This window comes from Typopeltis vanoorti, chromosome 2 (genome assembly GCF_054136105.1).
Source record: "Typopeltis vanoorti isolate ZY-2024b chromosome 2, IOZ_Tvanoo_1.0, whole genome shotgun sequence".
Lineage (NCBI taxonomy): Eukaryota > Metazoa > Arthropoda > Arachnida > Uropygi > Thelyphonidae > Typopeltis > Typopeltis vanoorti.
In genome coordinates, this window is record NC_143550.1 from 163004073 (window position 1) to 163030588 (window position 26516).

Sequence of the window (26516 nt, forward strand, 5' to 3'; positions counted from 1 at the left end):
TCTAATATAAATTAGATAAATGTCAGCCGTGATAATAGCGTATCCATTCTTATTCTTTCTCCAATCAAAAGCTGTAGGGAGAATAGCAACGTAAGCACGAATGTCTTTAGGTTGTGTATTTTATCGTCTGGTGTCAGACCACCAGGACCGTTGTTAGATATATGCCGCCTCTAGGTAAGCACTATTTCGCCGCCTCTAAATTCAAGAAAATAATAATAAAGGTGTTTTTGCCGCCCTCCAAAACTGCCGCTCGTAGACACTGCCTTAGTTGCTTTGTGGGTTACGACGGGCCTGCAAACAACCGCACTACTACTTTGAAAGGCCTGAAGCACTTGAAAAAATTTCCTGTTTGGTTCCTAGAGCAGGGTTTTCGGTTTATATAACTTAGGTCACCACTACACTAATATAGTATACATTTCCTTTCGTGGACGAAATTGGCATTAAAAAAAAAAAAAATATATATATATATATATATATATATATATATATATATTATCATCATGTTAAATATACATATATATACACACACACAGTATATTTTAACATGATCCCCAAGAAAGCTCTGTTTGCCTATCCTCAGTATTATTCCCATTTCTGGAACCTTGTAACCTAAAAGTTGGTTGCCTTTTGACTTGTGAATGTATTGAATTTCAATATATTGTATTTCAAAGCAAACAACCAACTATTATTTTCATATTACGTCTTCGAATATACTACGTGGCTGTTGCATATGGTAGCCTTCCCGCGCATCAAGCAATTGCGAGCAAGCCCTGGGAAGATTATCTGAAATTATACTACCGAATACCAATGAAAATAATGATACCTCAGCTTCTCTTTGTCAATTGTGTGTATTTATTTTTATGCCTGTTCCTCCGCTTTACGGAAAGGAAAAAATAGATTTTCCCCCTTCCAGAAACGAATTAATTTCTGTATAACCTGAACGTTAGCTCTTGAATTTAGCAAACCTAAACTTGAAATTTCATTATACAGTATACAGCAGATAAACCTGAAAATAGTCGGTTCCATTCAGAATTATTAAAACGCTTAAGTACATTAGTTGTAAGGACTTTTCCATGAAAATTAAAAATAATTTTTAAAAAATATATCTTATAGAGAATAAGCACAATGCAACAAACATGAAAATTCGAATTGATTGTAAAAAACTAGTATGTCCACGCGCAAACTTTGTTTGCTTACACTTGGATAAAGAATTAAACCAAGAATATAATTTCTTGGCACCTTTAATTTATAATATGCCAAGGTTTTAGAATAAATATCACGTTTCTTCCTTCCCTATAACGCTTATTATATTGGTAAACGAATTACTTTGGTATTCCTTCGGTGTATGTTGTTAATTTGAAGTATTATATTTGAATGAAATATGTTGTTAATTTTAAGTATTTATATTTGAATGAAATATTGCCTGTTACAGATCACTTTTAATGCCCAGTGTTTTTTTATTTATTCATTTATTTGCGTATTTATTTTTTATTGAATTCATTATTGAAGCAGCAAAAAAATGTAAAGATTTTTTTTTAATTTAACATAGTTTAAAAAGTTCTCGAAAAACAAAACAAAACTAAACTAAAAATTAATTTCGTGTAAAACTGGGCGACGAACAATTCTTTTGTCTCTGACAACGGACGTCATTCCAGTTGTGACCAGTGGATGTTAGGGGTGTCAGATTTCTACGATTTGATTAAAGGACACTCAAAAATGACGAATGCTACCTCTCTCTCCGACTGTTACTCCGCCCCCTCCAAACCCCCCCCAAGTAAAATTGAATGTTTTTAGTTAATAATGAAACATTTTGTTCATATTTTTTTAGATTTTGGTTTAAAAATACTGTCTATAAATATATGCCAATTTTAGCTTAATTTAGAATTTAAAATATTTAATGGTAAACCATGGCTTTCTATGGAGAGGGATATCGATTGATATATAAGGATAATGAATGGTTTGGATGATATAAAAAGAATGAATTGGTCCAAAACTTTAAATGCAAGTCTAATACATTAATTTTTATATATACTTATATACCAGTTTAACAAACTGGTATATAAGTTAAGGCAAATGGGATTGGAAAATCAGTTGGTTGATTGGATAGCAGACTGGCTTTCTAACGGTTGTGTACAGAGGTGCCACGTCTCTCAGGAGGAGAGTTACCAGTAGAGTCCCACAGGGTTCTGTTCTAGGACCACTGCTGTTCAATTTGTTTGTTAATGATATTGCAAGTGGTCTGCAAGCTGATATTCAGTTTGCGGATGATGCCAAGCTAGAAAAAGTTATTAGGAATGATGAAGATGTACGATGTACTTGTGCTTCAGAGCGATTTGAATAAAGTGGCTATGTGGGAAGACAAATGGGAATGTCAATTTAACACCAGTAAATGAAAGGTTTTGCACTTTGGATCTTAAAAAAGTAGAGCTGTGTATCATATTGGAGACGTTGTATTACAGGATGTGGAGGAAGCGTGCGATCTTGGGATAAAGAATTGAAGTTCAAGGGACATATTGCAAAAATAATATAAACAACACAAAGAAATGCCAGTATACTAAGAAGAACACTTCTCACCTAGGAACACAGGTGACCAAATCGATACGCAATAGTCCAGATGCAAGCTCTGGAAAAAGTTCAGAAGGGATAACAAAAACAATATCAAGGTTGTGGAATACTGACTATGAAAGACAGGCTGAAAGAATGTGGATTACAGACGCTAGTCAATAGGCGGAAGAGGGGCGATATGACTGGTACATAAACTGCTGAAAAATACTTATCAAATAGATACCGAGGATATTTCTCAAAGGGTTGAAGGAGAGAAGAGGATAGAGACAAGAGGTCAGTCATTGTATAAAGGTGTGGTGCGTAAGAGAGTGCGGCATGACCTTTTTTTGCATGAAGGGTGGAATGTATTGTCAAATGAGATGATGAGTGCGGAAACATTGAACCACTTAAGATGAGGTATGATAAACATTATCTCTGTTAGAATGCATTACTATAGCTTCCCTTGTTACTAATATATTCCCTTATTAATAATATATTACTATAGCTTCCCTTAATGAGTCTTGACTGCAGGAAGTGATTGTATAATAATAATAATAATAATTGACATAAAGCTAAAGTAATTTTAGGTAGAAGAAAAAAAAAGCATACTGTTTAATAGCTAGAAATCATTCACATTGGACGATGAGTCCTTGACTCCCTGGAAGTCTCAATAATAATAATAATAATAACAACAACATATTTTATACTAATTCAAGCAGCCTTAAGAACTTCGGCATCATTTTTCATTTTCTCAGAAAAATCTAAGCAAGTATTTTTAAAATTGGAGTATATCATTAGTTCGCTTTTAATAAGTGGAACTGAACAAATCCTTTCTGAATTTGCCAGTCTCCGGCACTGAAAAAACATACGAAATGACCTTGAAAATATTTGAAAGTTTTGAAAAGCACACTTTTCAAAAATAAATGCTATCGACTCGAAGTACGGGAATAAGTTTTAAATTTTTCATAGGTTGACACAGTTTCTGATGAACTGGATACCAAAAAAAAAAAAAAAAAAAAATCATGATCAAGACGATTCTTCGGTGAATTTTTTAGATCATTCAGTATATAAAAAAATATCACTGGTAGATGTTTTATTCTTTTGAAGCTCTTTTATTGGTTTATAAATTATTTCGATAGCATGCATTGAGAAAATAAAATATAATACTGTACTATAATTATAAGGACCTCTGTTGAAGTTTCATTAATTTGAAGGATTTTAAAAAGCTGTTTGGAACAGTCTTTTGGTTTTGCTTACTAAATAAAGGCTCAAAGCCTTTCATTTGCTTTCATGAAAGCAAAATTCGTTCTATATATGGTTGTAACGACAGCCATCTAATCGGTATGTGTCTCAAAATTTCCTTAAACTGGGTTTCGGCAAACTCACGGATTCTTTAAGCTTATCCCTTCTTTTAGCTGAAATAGAAAAATTATCATAGATTTTTCAGGACAATATTTATAAAATTACTGAAAGCATACTCGTATTTAACTAAATTATGAATAATGTGAGCATCGCAGTTTGCTTTAATTATGTCTTCATTTAATTCCTTAATATTTTGGAGTAAGATTTTATTATTCCCAAAAGTCCGATCTGCATTGTTGCACTGAAACTAGATACTCTTTTCCAATCCAAAACTAAATTACTCATTGAATTTTTTAGACACTCAAACATTCCACTTACATCAGGCATTTTCAAAAAAAAAAAAAAAAAAAAAAAAAAAAACTAAATACCGGTAGTTCCTAAGACCATATTCTTTGTAGAACTGCTGAATTGTCAAAGGAAACATTTTAATATCCTTTCTATTAGAAGCATCAATCTCTTTAAAAAAAAAAAAAGAAAGAAAGAAAGAAAGTGGATCATAATGTTTTAAATCATCCAAAACAATTCTCAATGCTTTTTTTTTTTTTTTTTACCTAAAACATTACAATGGTAGCAGATTTAGTTCCTCCACATAATATTTTTGATGCAATTTTTGAATCATTGTAAAGTGTAGAGTTCGACTTCATGCTGCAATCTAATGAGTTATAAGAATGGTGATGCTTTACTGAATGATGAATGTGAATTATTTCAACTACAGTAACTAAATCCTCTTCTTTCGTATTCTTTTTCACAAGAAACCTATCAAGAAGATTTCAAGAATTTGCGATTTATGAGTACAGCAAAAACAACACAGTATAAATATATTAATTTTAATATTTCGAAATATTCACATTCAATTTTAATATTTAAAATAACCTTATAATTTTATAGTATAATATTCGGAAGAAATCTCAGAGACAGAAAGATTGGCAGGCAATTTTCTGTAACCAAACTTCGAGGCTACTGTTCGACAACAGATACGAGACCTTTTGACACTTCTGCGCATAGCAGAAGTAGGAGAATTCATTCCGATAATAGAGTAATCAATCCATATTGGGGGATGAGTTCATCATTATTATACGTCAGAAAATTAGCTTTTCTTTTATGGACATTGTAGTTTTTAAACTGTTAACTTTTATGGCAAGATGGACATCAATCCTTTGGATTTTTATCCCGTAAACGGTACGTTTTAATTATTTAATGAAAGTTTTGAGCACCTAGCTCGCCCTAATTAGGGCTGTGTAGAATTATTTCAATCTGTGATCAGAGCAAGCCTTTGGGCGTTTATGTTTCCATCTGTCTTTTTCATCGTAATCTGATGATTCGCGAATGGGTTGGTTGGGATGGAGTGATGCCTGAGCAAAGTACTTGGCTGCTATCTGGAGGAGAAAAGTAGGTATGTCTGGCAGGTTTCCGTCTTGGTGGAGGATAGTGTTCCTTACAAACCATGGGGCATCGAAGATCATTCGGAGGCATTTGGTTTGGATTATTTGTAATCTTTTGATGTTGCTAGGGGAGGTGCGGCTCCACGCTGGTGAACCGTAAGTTAGTGTGGATCTGATGATTGCTTTGTATATTCTTAGTTTGCTTTCTGGACTGACTTTGCTTCTTCGGTTGAGTAGAGAGTAGAGTTGAGCTATTGCTGAGTTAGCTTTGTTGCAGGCATGAGAGATGTGGGAGTTGAAGTTCAGTCAGTTATCTAGTTTGATTCCCAGGTATTTTACTTCTTTTTGCCATGAGATATGGGTATTGAACGTTGTGACTGCTCTGTGGTGGTTTGCTTTCTTCCTTGTAAAGAGTATGGCCGTGCTCTAGTCTGCATTGACGTCTGTTCTCCATTTTTGAAACCATTTTTCAAGATTTGTTGGTGCATTTTGTAGTCGTTGCGCAGCTAGGTGTAGTTTTTAAAGTAGTAACTATTTTGCTTATATAACAGATGGAAAATTTTACGTATAAAGCACGTGATTTTGTGTGTTGGTGACGATTACGTACATTGTCTAATTTCTCCCCTTCAACACGAATGGACTCTTGCCACCGAGTCAACTAAGGTTCTTTCAACTGTGGACGTACAATACCCGGTGAAAAAGTATTTCGCCGAATTAAGTGCCCTGATATCGCTGCATTGTAAAATGAAACTATCACACTCAATAAATAGGAGAACCTTTGTCAGGGCTGTACAGTCCACGTTTGTCAGTTATTGAAGCAATGACTAGGTCTGTCTTCGTGTGAGTCAAAACTTTGAAATAAACTTATATTTTTATTTCAAAGGGTTTTGGGAGTCCTGTGTATGTGGGTTCCGAAATGTACCCTACGCCTGTACGGAAATCCACCAATGCCATCATGAGGCACAGGCATTGAAAAAATGAAAATAAAGGACAAAATGCGTCCTTTTCCGTTTCAATAAAGAAAAAGGAGAGTTTGGCTAAAATAAAGGGTTTCCAGACATCTGGTAACCCTACCAGCAGTCGACAGTCCGGTCTACATAATGGATGGGAAGGAAATCAATATTGCTTGGTCTCTACTCAGGAAGAATGACTAAGAGGCAATGACTAAGCATATTCCAAAGGTCAGGAAATTAAATAAGGTAGGTGTAAAATTGATAACTGAAGAGTAAAGCATGCAACTGGAAGAAAAATGCATTGTGGAGGCGGCACAAGATGAGTGGCGATAATCAGTTACATGAGTAGTACAAGGAGCAAGCAAGGAAGGTGACTCATTGGTAAGAGTAGAGAAAACTCCCTAGGATTTATTTTAATGAGATTAATATAAACCCTAGGGAGTTTTTTTATATATATATACATGGCCAGTAGAAGGAAGAATAATGATGGGAGGATGATGTTGGTCAGTGATAACGTGAGGAATTGAGCAAACTTGATGTCAACAAGGCTTGATGGTATATCACCGAATGTCTTGCAGGAATGTTTAGAGTTAACAACAGCTTTAACTTACATTTTTAACGTGAGTCTTAGATTAGCTCAGGTTCCAAAGGAATGAAAAGATGGCAGAATTGTTCCACTTCATAAAGGGGATGATAAAACTAAGGCTTCGAATTATAGGCCAATTGGCTATGGAGTTGTGGTCAAGGTGTTAGAGAATCTAATGAGGACAAAGATTGAACTGGGTCAACAGCAGCAGAATTCTCTTTAATGGACAGAAATGATTTGCTAAAAGAAGACAATGTTTTAGCAATCTACTTACTTATTATAACAAGGTGACGAATACATTGAACAAGGGAAGTGCATATACAGTAGTATATTTAGATTTTGCAAAGCCTTTGAATAGATTGCTACATGAAAACTAGTAGTTAAATTGGAACAGATGGGGTTGGATAGTAGATTAGTGCATTGGTTGGAGATTGGCTGTATGGAGTGATATCCCAGAAGACGAGTCACTAGTGGCATGCCCCAGGGGTCTGTTATGGGGGCCGTTGTCTAATTTGTATGTAAATGACAGTGGAAAGGGCTTAAATGGTGATATACAGTTGTTTAAAGATTATGTAAAGTTGGGGAAAATCATGAGAAGTAGCGCAGATGCAGCTTTGCAAGAGGACCTAAATAGACTGTCTAAATGAGTGAGTGTGTGTGTGGGAGATGTCAGTTTAATGTTGCAAAGTATAAGATTTTAAAATTTGGAAAGTAAAGATGGGATGCAAAGTATAGGATTGGTGGAGATAATTTAGAGAAGGTAGAAGAGATGAAAGATCTGGGAGTGATAATGGATAATGTCTTGAAATATCGTGGACCTTTTGTTAAAATTGTGAGGACAACACAGCGGATTATGGGAAAGATGCGGAGAACACAATGTAGAAGTAAGGATGTTATGATTCCACTGTACAAGGCTTTGATCATGCACAGATATGGTCGCCTGGTTTTCAAAAGGTGAAAATTCTAGTCTCTGGAATGTGGAATATGACGACATTGAGAAAATGCAAATTACAGAGCCTAGTGGATAGAAGAAAAAAGGAAAACATGACCGAAACGTATAAATTGGTAAGGGATAGTTACCAGATTAATGTGGATGAGATTTTTCATAGAATATCTGGATACAGGGGGAAAACAAGAGTCCATCCCTGGAAGCTATATAAGGCGACTGTGAGCAAGGGGATGAGGAGTAGATTTTTTGCATGGAGAATGGTGGGTGACTGGAATGCATTGCTTGAGCGTGGTGAGTGCAGACAGTGAATACATTTAAGTTGAGGTACGATGAGGTGTGCATATGAGAGCGGGACTTCCACGAATGAGTCTTTTGACTCCACGAAGGCCTGTTGATAATAATGATCGCAAAGATGCATTTCAAGCGGGAAGCGACGTTCATGGTATGATGAAGCATATATCAAACAAAACAAGTGATTTTTTAAAATCTCTGACTGCTGACTAACACACAAAGAACTAAAAATGCCGAAATGGAAAACGTAGAAATTCGGAGCTGCACACTACATTAAATTCACGATACACTCTTCCTCGCTTCCCGTATTAGGCATGACCTATTACGATTTGAAACCGCGACCGCCTCGAGGATAAGGTTGTTAGTCCCTATGCCTCCGAGTGTGTCCTACGTCTGTAGATGCGTGGGCCGGTTTGCCTGTTCTGGGAGGCGAAAAACCTAAGTTTCCGGGTGAAAAAAAAAAAAAAAAACCTTCGTATGAGACCGGCTAACTCACCTTTAGTCGAAAGAGATAAAGGGCAAATAAAGGTTCCTCACGTCTTGGACGGGAATCGAATCCAAGTCTTTCCAACCAAAGGGCTTCGTCTATACCGACTGAGCTACGGAGGCTCTCGTGATACGATGAAGTGAATTACTTTGAGAATAAATGCCTGGGAAACAGCAATGCAGCTAGGCTTTTAGTGCCCTTGGCAAATTCGTAGCTAAGAGCCTTTTATAGTGTGATCATTTCTTTCGATGACTGGTAACTGTCCCAATGCCAAAGCGTTCCTACGTCTCTGCTAGAAATAGTAAGTATTCCCTATGAAACAAGAAAAATGCTCATGAAATAATAAATAAAATTTCAAGTAAATTAAAGTTAACTTTAACGAAGACGATGTCGAAACTGTGCATTGTAAACAAAAAAACATGGAAAAGATTATAATTATTAACTTCAAATACATATACTGGGGTTAGATGGTAGATTACTACATTGGATTAGAGACTGGCTATATGATAGATATCAGCAAGTTGTATATGGGGGAAGCGATATACCAGATGAGAAAATGTGCCCCAGGAGTCTGTTCGGGGACCGTTGTTGTTTAATTTGTATGTAAATGATGAGATATTGTGAAGGGGTTGGATGGTGATATGCAGTTGTTTGCAGATAATGCTAAGTTGGCGATGGCTACGAGAAGTAGAACAGATGTGGTAGCCTTGCAAGAGCAACTGAATAAACTGGGTGGGTAGGTGGGTGGGGTTATCAGTTAAATGTAGCAGAGTGTATGGTTTTAAATTTGGGAAGCAAAGATGGGATGCAGAGTATAAGATTGGTGGGAATATCTTATAGGAGATAGAAGAGAAGAAAGATCTAGAGGTAATAGTGGATAAAGACCTAAAATTTCGGGGACATTTTGCTAAAATTGTGAGGGCAGCACATCGGATTAAGGCAATGATGCGGAGAACACTCACATGTACAAGGATTTATGATTCCAATGTATGAAGAAAGCTCTGTTCAGACCGCATATGGTTTACTATACACAGATTTGGTCACTTGATTTTCAAAAGGATGAAGAGGATTCGGAGATGATTGACTAAGTCGGTTTCGGGTCTTTGGAGTGTTGAGTACGAAGAGAAAGAATGCAAGCTGCAGAGCCTAGTGAATATAAGGAAGGAGTATGATCAAGCCATATAAGTTGGTAAGGGGGGTAATTACCAGATGAGATTAATGTGGATGAGATTTTTCAAAGAATGGCTAGAGACAGGTGGAGAACAAGAGGTCATTCCTGGAAGTTGTATAAGGAGAGCGTGAGCAAAGCGGTGAGGTTTTTTTGCAGGAAGAGTGGAGTGCATTGCCTGAAAGTGTGGCGAGTGAAAATACAGTGAATACGTTTAAATCGCGGTATGATGAGCTGTGTGTGTGTGTGTGTAAGAGAGAGAGAGAGAGAGAGGAACCTCTCACAATAAGACTCTTGATTCCGTGAATGTCCGATAATGGTAATAATATAATCTGAAACAAATTGCTGAAATGTCACAAGAGCATCAGTTACAAACTAAATATTAGTGATATCTGTAAACATCTCAAGACAAAATAAAGTTAAATGAGCATCACTGGAAATCAAAAGCAAAGGAATGTAAGCAAACAGTAACATTAAATGTCCCTAGACAAAAGATGGTAAATTCTTCATGTTCTCACAATGTATGGTGCATCATGTGTGTAGAAGTAAGGTCCTTTGTAAACTCCGAGGAAAAACTGAGTAAAACCAACTTATAAACAATGATAGCTGATAAAATATAACAATGCCTGTGTTGCAAAATATACATCTTAACTCGACTAAATAATTATGAAACTTTTTATTTTCTGACATTGAATTATCATTATTATTATTATTATTATTATTCCTGATATCTCCAAGGAGTCCGAAGACTCATCGGGGGAGGACACCTACAACTGTCTCAACCACTACATTGAACCTCTACTACAAATCATTTCCATCAATGCCATCTACCGCCTACCTCCACCACAACTAGTATTTTTTCTCTGTAAATTGCGTGTGTTCTGGAGGGCCGATTTGTCTGTATGCGGGATGAAAAACCCGAGTTTCTGGGAGAAAAAACCCTGCTACCTCGTATGAGCTCGGCTAACTCACCTTCTATTGAAATCGTCCAGATAAAGATTCCTCCAGTCGCGACGAGAATCGAACTTAGGCCTATTCCAATTGAAGGGTGCAATGTACCGTCGTTCTTCCAATTGCGCTACGGAGGTGCTTTTTAATGTACTGGGTGATTATAAAATAACGTCAAGTGCTCAGAGCCCTCTAGCGAGTAATGTATTGGACGAAACACACCAATATTCGGTAGACGTACACAGTGGAACATGGGGATTCGATTTAACGAAAAAAAATAGTACCAATAGTACCAAAAATCGCCAACAGGGGAAATTTTGGCGCTTCCAAATGAATTTTAGTAGATGTGACTAATGAATGACTAAATGGCAAATGAGAGACAGCACAGCACACATCAATTTCATGACGTTTATTGTTAATTACAAATGAGGTTCAATATGACCACCATTCTCATGTTCCAGGAACTGCATATGGTGCACATTTTCCACAGTGGCTCGCAACATATCGGAATTGATTTGTCTCACGTGTAACGTTATTCGATCTTTCAAAGTTGGAATATCGGGTACATGTCCTTGATACTGCTTTTAAGAAATCCCCACAGCCAAAAGTCACAAGGATTGAGATCAGGCAATCTCGGTGGCCATGGCGTGGGAAATGCACGACTAATGATTCTTCTGCCAGAGAAATGTTGTCGCAAAACACGCTGTACCTGAAGTCCGATGTGGGGTGGTGCACTATCCTGCATGAAGATGGTCGAATCGAGACATTCTCTTTGCTGCAGTTGTGGAACCACAAAGTTCTGTAGCATATTGGCTTGACGGAACAGGTCACTGGTCCATTTTGGCGATTGTCTTCGTAAAAGTATGGACCGATGATAAAAGATGCCGTAAATCCGCACCACACTGTGACTTTGGGCGAGTGGATAGGCATCTGCAGACACACGGCGGATTAGTTGCAGCCCAAATGCGACAGTTGCGTGTGTTAATATCGCCGTTCAAATAAAAGTGCGCTTCGTCACTCCATAAAATCTGCCACGGCCATGCATCATCCACTTTCATGAGCGCTAAGAATCTCAAAGATAAGTCGATTCGTGTGGTCGCATCACACGAAATCAGGGCGTAATTCTTGAACATGACTGATTTTATAGGGGTAAAACTTCAACATCTCATGTAGGATTTTCCACACCGTTGTGTATGCGATATCCGTTTGCGGGATATTGCTCGTGCACTGCTGGTACCCTGCAGATTCGTCATCTCCTGTTTCACAATAGCAGTTGCAACTTGTTCAACTTGTTAGTGATTGATTGGTTTGCATCCCCTGCCTACCTGCACTGCTAGAGTTCCAGTAGTTTCAAATCACCGAATCAGTTTTCGTAAGTTCGTTATGCTAATCGGTCCTTTTCGTAAATTTTTCATACGTCGAAAATCACGAAGACAAGCACTGGCATTATTGTTCTGCTGATAATTGAGTTTGACTAACAAAGCACGCTCGCGTAAGGTAAGAGGCATCGAAAAGCAGTTCGTCTACAAATGATAGGAAATCTCACAGGCTTTCCTTTTATTGCATGATCGCTCACAAGAAACGCGATAATGCAAATTAATGCATTTTACTCGGTAAACAGCGCCAAAATTTCCCCTGTTGGCGACTTTTGGTACTTTTTTCCGTTAAATCGAATCCCTATGTTCCACTGTGTACGTCTACCGAATATTGGTGTGTTTCGTCCAATACATTACTCGCTAGATGGCTCTGAACACTGGACTTTATTTTATAATCACCCAGTACTTAAAAAAAATATTGTATGTATACAATATACATAAGATATATATATATATATATATATATATATATATATATATATATATATATATATATATATATATATATATATGGGAATAAATTTTTAACTTGGGTATATTGTATATTAGGATAACCAAGCAATTTTATATGCTTGGTTATTTTAGCTCCTAATCCCAAGATCTCCTCCAGAGATTTTTATCTCCTCCAGAGATTTTTATTAAAACTTAATACACCTTGTTGCAACTTATATATAATTAAAGTTGATAAGGCTTTGTATTACTAAAACCTTGGTATTTTGGGTCTAGCTACTCACTGAGGAGACCTCAAAAAAGGTCGAAACCGGTCTGGGTAGTGACCCCACCCATAATGCATTGCAGTATACATCTTCTAGTGAGATGTGCTTTACATTATGGGAAAATACTAAGAATAGTGATCAAAGCTTTAACCACCTTTACAATGAGCTGCCCTGGTGTTGTACCATCTTTAGACTTGAACTTTGTTTCAGGCGCAAACTTAATTGTTTGCACACTTGGGATTAGGAGCTAAAATAACCAAGCATATAAAATTGCTTGGTTATCCTAATATATATATATATATATATATAAGAATATAACAATATATATAAGAATGTACTTAAAAAATATTGTGTGTATATATATATATATATATATATATATATATACTAAAAATGGAACCCATAAAATTAAGATATCAACTAAATATCAAAGTATTAATATGTAGAAATGCCAGTTAAAGATGAAGAAACCTATTTGTAACAAACAGGCAATTAAAAAAAAATTATCGATACGCACAGATCTGGAGAAGTCTATTCGAAATTCTATCTCTGTTAAAAAATAATAATAAATAATAGTAATATAAAAATGAAAACAGCCAAAAATGTCAACTTATTATTACAACAAATAGAATACTTCTTGGAGTCAAAAATTCGACGATTTTCATCATCTCTTTTTTCTTCTTCATCTTCCTCCGACGCAAGGGCCGTTACAACCTAAGCAACTAAGGCAATGCCTAAGAATGGAAAGTTTGAAGGGTGACAAAAATCGCCAAAATTGTATCTTAACCATAAAAATAACGTTTTTTTATTCATATTTACATATTTGCTAGAATTTAGGGATGGCATATATCCTAACAACAATCTTGTTCTTACGTATTGAGCTCAATGGCCTATCATGGCGAAGTAAACTTTGACTTTATATAAAATCTAATTAATGTGCACAGATCGAGTTAATTCTATCAACACAGATTACTATTTGTCAACTGCGTGTATTCTCGGCTGGTAAGTTTATCTTGCAGGATGAAAACTCTTTCGCCTCCATGTGAGATCACCTTCAGTTGAAATGCCTTTATAACGGTACAATAACGGTCGAATTTTGTGCACAAAATTCGAATCTAGTTTTTTTTTCAACTAAAGGGCATAATCGTTACTAAATGAGCAACGAAAGCTCAAGGCTTGATTACCATGATAATACAAACATATTTAGCTTATCATAATTTCTATTTAATGGCTATCAATTTTAAAAAGATGGTTCAAACTTATCGAACCAACTCTTCTCAACTTCCTCTTTCGTTCCATTGCCTCTGTTCTTTGGAACAGCACTATCCATTCCGTTTTCTCCACAAACTGTCATCTGTTGTAGCACTGTGTTAGGATTTGCGAACTCTTGTGTGTGGAAATTGTTAAAAAAATATTAATAATAATAATAAATAAAGTAGCCGAATACTTCCACAGAGGTAGTTTTATACAAGAAGTGAAAGATATGTAGTAGAGGAAACAATATTTGATGCTAATTGCTAATATGAATATGGCTTTTCTGAGAAACTGATTCTGGATTAATGCATGATCTCGAACAATATATTAATGTTCCGACGAAGAAATTCAATGATAGTAGTGTGTCATGTATAGATTATGTTTTGCTAGAAATGTAAGTAAAAATCAAATTATTATTACACGCAACCTCCACGCTCACAGTCAACACTGTACAATCCACTGTCAATACCACATCATTTACTTACCAACTACGGGTATGTCTGTCAATTGTGTGAATTTTCTATGGTCGATGCAGAACTATATGAGGTCAGCTAGCTCACCTTAAATTGAAAAGGGCATATAAAGATTCCTCTCGTAATGACGAGAATAGCACTCAAGCCTTTTCCAATCCAGTTGTTTTAACTGCGCTACAGTACTAATTCGAGACCTTTAAAATTGACCTCTTATGGTTAAATGCCCAATTGGTATTAAATAAAAAAAAAAGTTGTAAGTGGCACCCAAAGACAGTAAAACAGACAACAGACTTTATCTTACAAACTGATTATAAAGTATTAAAACAAATTAAGTACTGCAGTTTTCTGATATGGTCAGAAACTAACAGTAACAAAGGCGTTAGCTGATTTATTTATTTATAGCACTACAAAAAAATTAGAGGACAACAAAAAGCATAATAAGTTTTTTTCAAAAAAATATCCAGATAATGAATATTACCAGCATAGCTTCAAGTGCTATAGAAATCAAATAATAATTTATAATAATACTACAACGAATACCACAACAATGAATTCTTAAAATATGAAAATAATTCCCGCCTGTGTAGCTCAGTGGATGTGGCGTTTGCACACCATCGCGCTAGGCCGCACGAAGGAAGTCTTGGTTTCGAGTCTAGTCAGCGACTAGAGGAAATTTTTCTAAGCCTTTTTTCGACCGGTTCCCGAGTTAGTCGATCTCTGGCACGGGCAAGCAGGTTTTTCCTCCCGGAAACTCGGGTTTTTCGTCCTGTAAACTCAAGAAAATCGACCGTAGAACCCACATTATTTCAGACATTAAATATATTGTGTTAGGGTTAGAGACCACGAGATGGCGGCACATTTGAGCCGTCTCTCTTCACTGCGTACCGCTTAATTAGTGATAGCCTTGGGCCATCTGTCTCTGATTGGGTACCAGTGGAGATTGAACTGCCCACTCAGTCTCCAAAAGTTAGATAGGGCTAAATGGCCTCGCCTACTCCCGTATATACGGGAATAAAAAGGCGTTAGCTGATTTTTTTTTTTTTTTTCAAAATAATTCCAAATATTCCAGGAATGTGAATACACGAGCTCTGCCACCACATCATCAAGCTTACGTAATACACCAATAACTCAAACAAGCATTTAAGGAATTTTAAGCAACGAAAAGTGCCTAGGTCAGACAATCTCACCATAGAATTTTGAATAAGTGCCAAACTTTCAAAAGAAATTCAAGATTTCAAAATGCAGAATTAAAAAGAGATGCTCACACAAGAAATTCAATAGAATATTCAGAATTCTGAAAAATAATGACACATGAAATCTGGTCCTTTAATACTAAAACTATTAAAGAAATCATTGATAATAATAAAAATATGAAAGTTCTGAGAAAGATGTTTAACAACAAGGGAGGAAAAAAAAGAAAGAAAGAAATGAGAGAGGATGGTGAGGCAGTTTTTAAAACAATGAAGCAGGGAAGAAGACCATTTAGGGTTAGGTGGTGGCTTACATTCATGTTGAATGGAATAACTTAAAGCACAAAGAGAAATAATTAAATATTAGGTTTAATCGATTTCAACATTTCGTCTGCAGACAGATATCATCATGAATACAATGCTAAAATTGCACACGCAGAAACATGCAAGAAACAATACGTGGAAGAAATAAGACAAAATAATAAAGAGTCAAGTCCTATGAGGGCCGCTCTCTATGGGTGCTGGTGGCTAGACTTAGATGTGGGGCGGGAGGCCGAAGAATTAAAGTTTTCCAATTTTTGGGAAGTTTAATACAGCCATATTTATTAAGACCACGTTGTTTTTATTTTAAGTCTAAAAAGTCTTTCAAGTCTGTATTTGCTGTGATGGAGCATGGTAATTTTCTTCCATCTGATTCTGTGTAAGGTATCCAAAGCATGGTCTGCTAGACCTGTTAACCGGTGCTGTGGTGGCGGATATCTTATGTTCTTCTAAGCGGATGTTAGCCGATCTCCCAGTCTGACCATAAAATGATAATTTGTAAGAACAAAGAACTGTATAAACACCTGGAATAGAGAGGGATGAAGCAGATCATCAGGAGAGCAGAGAAGGGAAAGGGAAACCAGCTCCGAATGAGGTTTGAGAGCAACGCAGAGATTATATTTCTTCAAAAGTTCTGGCTATTTTTTCTGAAGTGGCCAAGATATGGGGAATAATAATTGCATTACTTAGACTTTATGTTGAGAGGAGAGGGATGTGAGAAAGTGGAAGGGATTTTGTAGATTTTTTCCCCCTTCTTGGGCATTGTAACCATTAGATAGGAAGGTTTGGCGAATAAACGAAAATTCTGTTGTAAGGGACGCTTAGGTGGAACAGAGGTTGGAGGCTCTGTTGACAAGGGTTTAACTTGTCAACAGAGCCTCCACTGGCTATCGTCAAAAAACGAATCGACGAAACAGCCATTAAGTGTGCTTAGCTTTGGTTACACCTTTGCAGCAGTGCCTCAGCAAGTTCCTAGTTTAGAAATCATGTGGCATACAGGAGAGCGTGGCGTGCGTACCTAATCTCCTAATGTACGCACCCAAAAAGAAATCTCTCAAACAGCCAGCTTCCCGCTTTACGTAAACTCCGTAAAGACAACAACATAATTACTACTAGAGCTAAAGGTGATGCTGCCGTTGTCCTCAATTCATTCCAGTGATTTTAATAGAAAGATGAGTGCTCTACTCAGAGGCCGCATCACTTATAAACCGCTGGTTTATGATCCTACTAAGTAATAAAAAAAACCCATTAAAAAGGCTTCCAAAAGTATCATATCTTGGCCTCCTGAAGCGCTGTTAAAAAACTTAAACGTTTTAGTTCCGCCCACCGCCTCGGATATACGGATTGTCAAAATTCATAAATCCAATTACCCTCTCCATCTCATAGTAGACGTTACTGACTCTTCCTCCTTTAGTAGCTGAACAGTTCAGTAAAACCTTTCAAATATTTGATCCAAACTATGGATCAAAGATTTGAAATGAGTTGAATTATACAGGGTGTTCGGGATAAATTTGACATATTTATAATTAATTATATTTTTCCGTAAGTTACATGTATTAACACACACTTCTCTTCATTTAAAAGTTTGGACCCTTCTTCATTCATATACAAGATGTCAGAAAGGATGGATAGCTGGAACCCACCTGAATCATGGAAGAGAATAACTTGTATCATGATGATTCGTGCCCGCCATCAAAATAAGGATATTACGACTGCTGCCCAATGCTCCCTGAATACAGTAAAAACAATCAGGCATGAACTAGACACTTGCAATGGTGACTACGAGGATGTAGCAAGAAGAAAGATCCCTAGCAGACGATCTGATTGCGTTCGTACAGCAGAATTCCTCGCAAATCTGCAGGAACAGGTGTTGAAGAACCCTGGCATTAGAATTCGGGCTTTGTTCGTGGAGTTGCTAACTGTAGTCAAGCCCTGGATAACAAGGGTAGCCAATGGTAGGCCGTATGTATGGCAGCAGGATTCGGCCCCTTGCCACACCTCTGGGAAAAGTCAAAAATGGTTGTCTGAAAATTTGTACGACTTCACCAGTCCAAATGTTTGGCCTCCAAACTCCCCAGACCTTAACCCCATGGATTATTTTGTATGGGGCGCAGTTGAAAAAGACACCAATCGCACTTCCAGTAATACAAAAGCCCAGTTAATGGATAAAATTAAAACAGTTTTTGCGGCCCTTCCCAGGGAGACTGTAGCATCTGCTTGTTCGAGGTTCCGAAGCAGAATTGAAGCTGTGATCGATGCTAATGGTGGTTATTTTGAGTAAATCTTGTTGATAGTATTGTAATTAACTCTGCCTGTAATGTTTTTTTGTCAATTCATTAAATTTAATAGATACAAAGAAGATTTTCTTTTTCCTTACGAAACTGTCAAATTTATCCCGAACACCCTGTATATATATATATAATTCAACTCATTTCAAATCTTTGATCCATAGTTTAGTTTTAAACAATAATGATATCATTTTGTGATTTGATGTTGCCTCATTATTATTATTATTATGGGCAACTCCAAGGAGCCCTTAGATTCAGCGAGGGAGGCCCTAAACATCATATCAAGAACAAAACTATTCGGCATTCGCACAGTATCTATCATATTTTGCTTTGAATTCATTTGCAGTCATCGCACCCTCAACAAACTCTGGCAGCTTATTCCACTCATCCACCACTCTCCAAGTAAAAACCTAGTTCTAACATCCTCGCTACCTATACTCTTTATCAGTTTCCATGGATGGTCCTTAGTTCTCCCATCACCAGACCTGTTCTGAAAATTTTCCTCTGAATTAATCTTGTAAAAACACTTCAACAATTTGAATATCTCAATCATATCACCCCCCCCCCCTTCCACCTATCAACCAATTTCTGCAACCCACAAATCTTCAACCTGTTTTCATAAGGTTCATTCCATAGACCTGCTATCATCTTGGTCACTCGCCTCTGGATCCTCTCCACCTCCTCCCCATCAAGAAGAAACCCTGGCGCCCAGATCTGGGCGCAGTAGTCAAGATAGCACAGGCCAGAAGGGTAACTAGTGCGGTAAGAAAAGCAAAAGCAGATTATGAAAGGAAATTAGTAATGTAAGATAAAGTGAATCCCAATCAGTTCTTTCGATATGCTGCGAGTAAAAAAAAAAAAATGTACATGGCAAAATGATTCTAATTAATGCCGATGGCAGGGAGATAACTGAATCAGCTGAAACAGTAGAATTACTAAGCCAACACTTTGCAAGAGTATATCATCCAGGTTGTCATATTGCAGGAATGAGAGAACGAATGGCTAATAAAGGAATTGAAGTGAATGAAATGGAAGTGAATAATACATTCCAGAACCTTATTGTAAATACATTTGTGGGATTGGATGGAATACTAGCTCGAATCTTACGTGAAGCGGCTAAAGAATTTTCAGTGCCCTTGACAGGATACCACGTGGAATTCTAATCAGTAAACTTCAGCATATGGGGATGGATATAGGGTTGGTGAGATGGATAGGAGGGTGGTTCGAGAGATATCAGAGTAGTTTATTCAGGAGTGGAGTCCAAAAGAAGGCCTATTACTAATGGTGTGCCACAAGGTTCTGTTCTTGGAACAATGCTATTTAATTTGTTCATTAGTGATATAGGAAATTCAAATCTCAAATCATTTCAAATCTTTGATCTATAATTTAGTTTTAAACAATAATGATATCCTTTTGAGCTTTGATGTTGCCTCAGCATTATTATTATTATTATGGGCAACTCCAAGGAGTCCTTAGATTCATCGAGGGAGACTCTGAACATCTGGTGGTTGGAGAGATATCAGAGTTTATTCAGGAGTGGAGTCCAAAAGAAGACTGTTACTAGTGGTGTGCCACAGGGTTCTGTTCTTGGACCACTGCTATTTAATTTGTTCATTAATGATATAGGAAAGGATCTGAGAGGAACATTTCATTTATTTGCTGATGATGCAAAGTTGGGTAGAGCATGATGTCAAAAGTTTGCAGGATTGCATAGATTGGCAGTCTGGGCTATTGAGAATGGATGTCAGTTTAATGAAGCAAAGTGTAAGGTTATGCATTTTGGGGTAAAAAAATTAGCAGCAGTGGAACTGTACTCCAGGAGGTTGACAAAGCCAGAGATTTGGGTGGTGGATAGGGAGTTGAAGTTCGGGGGTACGTAGCAAAAGTGGCTAAATCAGCTCATCAGATCACTTGGTTACTGAAGAATACTTTGACGAGCAGAGATAAGCAAGTTATTGTTCCTCTTTGTCGAGCCTTGACTACTTATTCACAAACATTTCCTTCTTTTTTTTTTGACATTATAAAATTAGTGAAAATGCTTTCTTCCTGACATTATTGATCTCTTTAATTTTGCCATCAATACTGGTTACCTGCCCTGGAAAGGCACCTTATATATAAACGGATATAATCTTACCCTAGTATGCAGTTCACTATTGGGAAAAAACAGCTCGATTTTTTAGCTACTCTAAACACACGTTTGGCCAATGGTACTCTTTATTTCTCAGGTTACAGAAAACCCATCCACACAGGTAGATGAGGGTCGTCTGAAAAGTTCTCAGGGAAAAAACAGCTTGATTTTTTCGATGTTCTAACCACACATTTGGCCAATGGTACTCTTTATTTCTCAGTTTTACAGAAAACCCATCCACACAGGTAGAGGAGGGTCGTCTTAAAAGTTCTCGACCTAACAATGAAAAAACGGCTTTATTTCTAAATTACTTTTATTTTTCAACATAATCTCTCTTACGACTAACACGTTTATTACAGCGATGCTCCAGCGCCATTATCCCGTCCCTGTAGTGGTTCTCAGTAAGATCTGCAAAATATCCCTCTACAGCAGCAATCACCTCTTGATTCGAAGAAAAACATTGACCAGCGAGGAAGAGTTTTAGTTTTGGGAAGAGAAAGAAGTCAGATGGAGCAAAATCTGGGAAATAGGGTGGATGTTCCAACAATTCATAGTGCAGATCCCTTAATTTTCCCATTGCCAAAACACCTTTGTGGGCAAGTGCATTGTCCTGATAAAAGATTTTTTTCTTATGCAAACTGGGTCTTTTCTCACGAATTTTTTCGTCTAGCCTAGTTAATAAATCGGAATAATATTTCCCAGTTATTGTTTTACTCTTTTCAAGATAATTAATAAACAAAACGCCTTTAGCGTCCCAAAACACCGATGCCATGACCTTTCCAGCTGATGGAACCGACTTTGTCTTCTTTGGCGCTGAACAAGCAGCTTCTGTGTATGTACTGTTTCGACTGTTGTTTGGATTCTGTTGTGTAATGGTGAATCCAAGTCGCCTCCATAGTAAAAAATTGACGCACAAAGTCAGTTTTATTTTTGTTAAAATGCTCCAAGCACTGTTCAGAGATTTCTATGCGAGTGCGTTTTTGATCTGCTGTGAGCAAGTGTGGCACCCATCTTGTGCAAAGCTTTTCCATATGCAATTCTTCGTGTAAAATATACCCTACACGTTCTTTGGAATGCCTATAGTCTCAGCAATTTCACGCACTTTGATTCGCCGGTCATCCAATACCATATCGTGCACTTGATCAATGATTTCTGGTGTTTTTACACTTTTTGGACATCCTTCACGTGGACCATCTTCAATACTGGTACGGCCACTTTTAAACTCGGCAGCCCATTTCTTAATTGTCGAAAACGAAGGAGGAGAGTGCCCATAAACTTTCATGGACTTCGAATGAATCTTTTGGCGTTAAACCTTCTTTTACAAAGAATTTTATAACTGTACGATACTCAGTTTTATCCATTTCAAGGGATACAGACAACTCTTTTGCTTCAGACAGCTGTATAGAACAAACGGTACCAACTTAGAAAAAAAATCTTGCGGATGGTGTTGCCATCTATGATCGAGGCAGAGAACGTTTCAGACCACCCTCGTACTACGGAACAAATGAATCCGAACAAGACGAATTTTCGTCAAGTTTTTGGTTTGGTTTCAGTTCATTATTTTGGATGTGTGTTTAACTGTCTTGATTATGTTTATTAATGGTGTTGTAAGTTTTTAATAGTGCAAAGAAGTTGGCATTCAGAGTATTTTATTAATTTTCTGTAGCTATAAAATGGCTACATCTCCAAGGAAGCGTTCAAAAATATGTACTCTTTCTCAGCACACATTCATAACTCAAAGGCAAATTGCCAGCGAGTGTGGTGTCGGTTTGGGTAGAGTTAATGTGATTTTAAAGAGGTTTAGGAAGACAGGTACCGTTTCTCCTAACAGAAAAGCTAAATGTGAACGAAAAAGGAAAACTACACTTACTCAGGATCGTTTACTAGTCAGGAGTGACCAAAGTAAATATCGGGTTTCTTGAATGTCAGCTATGTAGAGTGGTTGAAGGAATGTAGACTGCAGAGTCTGGTGGATAAGAGGAAAAGTAGTGATATGATCATGACTTTCAGTTAGTGAGGGGGGAAAAGAGTGGAGGGTGAGATGGGAATAATGAGAGGCCATCCCTGGAAGTTGTGTAAAGATGTAGTGAATAAGGTAGGGAGTAAATTTTTTTAAATGGAGAGTGGTTGGAACACAATGCCAGAATATATTATGAATGCAATGAGTGTAAATAATTTCAAGGTTCAATATGAAAGATATGTTGCTAGCTAAGTGGGTCTCCCATGATGAGTCGACTGACTCCATAGAGGTTACTGTAGCAGTAGTAATATCATTTTAGATTTCTACAGTTGAGTTATATGGCTCCATGTTTGTCTGATTATTATTACTCTAGGCCTTCTGGAGATTTATTATGATGGATCCAGTGTAATAACTATTACACTGTCAGTACTGCACTTTAAATTTATTCACTGTTTATGCACTTGCCATTTTCTTTGGCAACACACTTCACTTATCATATATGTATACAATGTTTCAATAGTGAGACTGTAATAAGGCAGATAGCTGATGCACTTCATAGAGAAGCACTGACAATTATAAAGTTAAGGCAGGCTGAAATTATTGGGTGGTGAAATAGACTTTTGTGTCACTTGATATTTTCTTAACTGCCACCCTATTAGCATAAGAGGATTTCAGGACAGGTGTGATGGTAGCTAGTTTCATCTTGGCATAATATATTTTGTTCTGTTTATATCTTTTCCATTTCTTTTGGCATGTATGGGAGTGTAGGCTAAATATTTTCCCTGACAGTTGATATATTTAGATTTCTTTGTCTAATAAATAAGCTCTTAGGTGTTGGATGTCATTCATAACCTATTTTAATGATATTACAACACCAAACAAACTAAATTATTAAAGGATATTTATTAACTGGCTTATATATAGCACTGGACTTCAAACTAGCATCTTCAGAGCACAAAACAACACGTTACAGTTTACACACAAAAATGAGTAAGTGAAACGATTCAAACTGTAATGAACAAAATATCTTAAGTTCTAATTTGGTACCCTCTAAGTTGTAAAAAAGAACTATTAAAGCTGTATATGTGTTGATCTTAAGATAAAATATGGTTGCATTAATTTGCCAAAAATTTGGGAGACTGTTTAGAGACCTAACACTACGGTTACCCCAGATGCTATGCCAGTAAGCTTGGGTCCCATTCCCATACCTTAGGACAGGAGACTTATTACAATGCCACTGACCCTTTCAGGTAAGCTATAGCTGCCTGATTTTGGCTGGGGCATCCAGAACTGACCATTTTGCCGAAACAGATGGCCGAAGTAATGCAAAGATACGAGGAGCTCTTACCTTTTCCAGATGGGTCATAATACACAGCAAACAAGGCAACAGGTTATTGGATCCCAGGGATGATGGTGTGGAAGATAAAATAGTAAAGAGACTCAAGAGAAGTAGAGCAAAGAATATGGAAAGAAAGCAGAGAAAAAGAAGAATGAAAAAGGGTTCAGTACATCACTAAAAGGATCTTTCCACCACAAACAGGTGTCTGCATGTAGGGGGAGAGGAAGCCACTCTCCACCATCACTGACCATAGTTGAGTTCAAGACTATCAGTGATTATGGGTGGAGACATCAAGGACTGTAAGGAAACTATTGAGGATTTCTAACTTTATACTACTAAGTAAGGAGAAATAGTTGGCAAGGTCATCTGGGAGGAAAGCAACTGTTATGTTCCAAAAAACTAATAATATCTGATGTTTGGAATCCCTAATCATAGAAAAGCATTCATTTCAAATGTTACTTTTCTAGATTAAAATATTTTTTTGCAGGGGGGGGGGATGAAGATCATAATCCAAATATGTTTCTATGGATTATTATGACAAAAAACAGAAGCAAACAAAATTAGTGTTTCTAGCTGCAGTAATAAAAGTTACACATTTTAAAAGTTTTACTCTTTTTTTGGTCTACCCTATTTTAAATAAATGACAGTTTTGACTTTGTTTGATTATAAAGACTTACATTGATAAGTGTACTTTATTATAAAATTAAAATATATTATAAAATATATTAGTGTATCTTGTCTCAGAAAGCTGTTGCAAGTTTTTTCCAGTTGGTTATACTATAAATTAAATTAAAAATACCAAGGAATTATATTCTTGGTTTAATCCTTTGAAGACTGAAGTAATGAAGAAGTCACATTTTCGTATATGAGCAGCCAAAAGGTGTCACACCCCATTATTAAAATACTCTGGATTAGAGATAGTTGTTGCAAGATTTTCCACTTGGTTATACTATAAATTAAAGATACCAAAAATTATATTCTCGGTTTAATCCTTTATCCAAGTGCAAGCAAACAAGTTTGCACCTCAACTATTTTTCTAGACTGGGGCAACTCGTACAAAGAAACTAAACACTTCACATCACCTGCCCATTATAAGAAAATATGACTTCTGTATTACTTCAACCTTAGTATCACCTCTGGGTCTGGCTCCCACTGATGAGACCTCAATAGAGGTTGAAACCGGTCTGGGTGGTGGCCCTTCCCATGGTGCATAACATTATACAGGGTGTTCGGGATAAATTTGACAGTTTCGTAAGGAAAAAGAAAATCTTCTTTGTATCTATTAAATTTAATGAATTGACAAAAAAACATTACAGGCAGAGTTAATTACAATACTATCAACAAGATTTACTCAAAATAACTACCATTAGCATCGATCACAGCTTCAATTCTGCTTCGGAACCTTGAACAAGCTGATGCTACAGTCTCCCTGGGAAGGGCCGCAAAAACTGTTTTAATTTTATCCATTAACTGGGCTTTTGTATTACTGGAAGTGCGATTGGTGTCTTTTTCAACTGCGCCCCATACAAAATAATCCATGGGGTTAAGGTCTGGGGAGTTTGGAGGCCAAACATTTGGACTGGTGAAGTCGTAGAAATTTTCAGACAACCATTTTTGACTTTTCCCAGAGGTGTGGCAAGGGGCCGAATCCTGCTGCCATACATACGGCCTACCATTGGCTACCCTTGTTATCCAGGGCTTGACTACAGTTAGCAACTCCACGAACAAAGCCCGAATTCCAATGCCAGGGTTCTTCAACACCTGTTCCTGCAGATTTGCGAGGAATTCTGCTGTACGAACGCAATCAGATCGTCTGCTAGGGATCTTTCTTCTTGCTACATCCTCGTAGTCACCATTGCAAGTCTCTAGTTCATGCCTGATTGTTTTTACTGTATTCAGGGAGCATTGGGCAGCAGTCGTAATATCCTTATTTTGATGGCGGGCACGAATCATCATGATACAAGTTATTCTCTTCCATGATTCAGGTGGGTTCCAGCTATCCATCCTTTCTGACATCTTGTATATGAATGAAGAAGGGTCCAAACTTTTAAATGAAGAGAAGTGTGTGTTAATACATGTAACTTACGGAAAAATATAATTAATTATAAATATGTCAAATTTATCCCGAACACCCTGTACATGTTCACAAGGAGATGTGCTTTGCATTATGGGATACTCAGGCAGGTGATGTGAAATCATTAGCTTCTTTGTACAAGTTGCCCCAGTCCTTAAAATAGTTCAGGTGCAAACTTGTTTGCTTGCACTTGGATAAAGGATTAAACAAAGCATATAATTTCTTGGTATTCTTTAATTTATTGTCTCCGAAAGGATATAGTTGGCTATATCCTTTCTGAGACAATAATAAATTTAGTTTATTAATTTATTATTAATTATTAAACTAAAAATTAGTAAATTAAATTAATTAAAAAAGAAAGCACAAATTACAACAAGCTCTTTATTTTACATTCACAGGTTAAAAAAAATTATACAACATTCAATTATTGCACCAATATACAGGTAGTCATCTTAGTCAAAATGGAATAAAAATTTATCTTAATTATGTAATCATACTAAAGGATCATTGAAACTGATTTTACTTTGAATAGTGGGTTTATATCAAACTGTTCATATTTTAAAGGCAGATGTTTTCTTTCAGTTTTGAATAATGACTAGTAATTAATGACTAAGATGTCTATATTATTCAAAGTTACAAATTGACAGATTACGATATATGATTATGATATCATATATCATAATCTGTTATAATGACACAGATTATGATATATGATTCTCCATCCCCA

The 26516-nt window shown here is 36.7% G+C and overlaps 1 protein-coding gene across 3 annotated transcripts in view; it reads right to left on the bottom strand.

The window, feature by feature from the left end:
* LOC150109592 (activin receptor type-1-like) overlaps window positions 1-26516 on the bottom strand; it is a 238237-nt gene that overhangs the window by 181120 nt on the left and 30601 nt on the right. The window contains exon 1 of one of the 3 annotated variants that reach the window (XM_090409157.1): window positions 13383-13439. The exons of 1 other annotated variant lie outside the window; for it this stretch is intronic. The gene's annotated coding sequence lies outside the window, so the exon portion shown is untranslated. Of the gene's footprint in view, window positions 1-4457; window positions 4595-13382; window positions 13440-26516 lie in introns of those variants that run through there. One more of the 3 variants, XM_090409149.1, reaches the window with a different exon arrangement.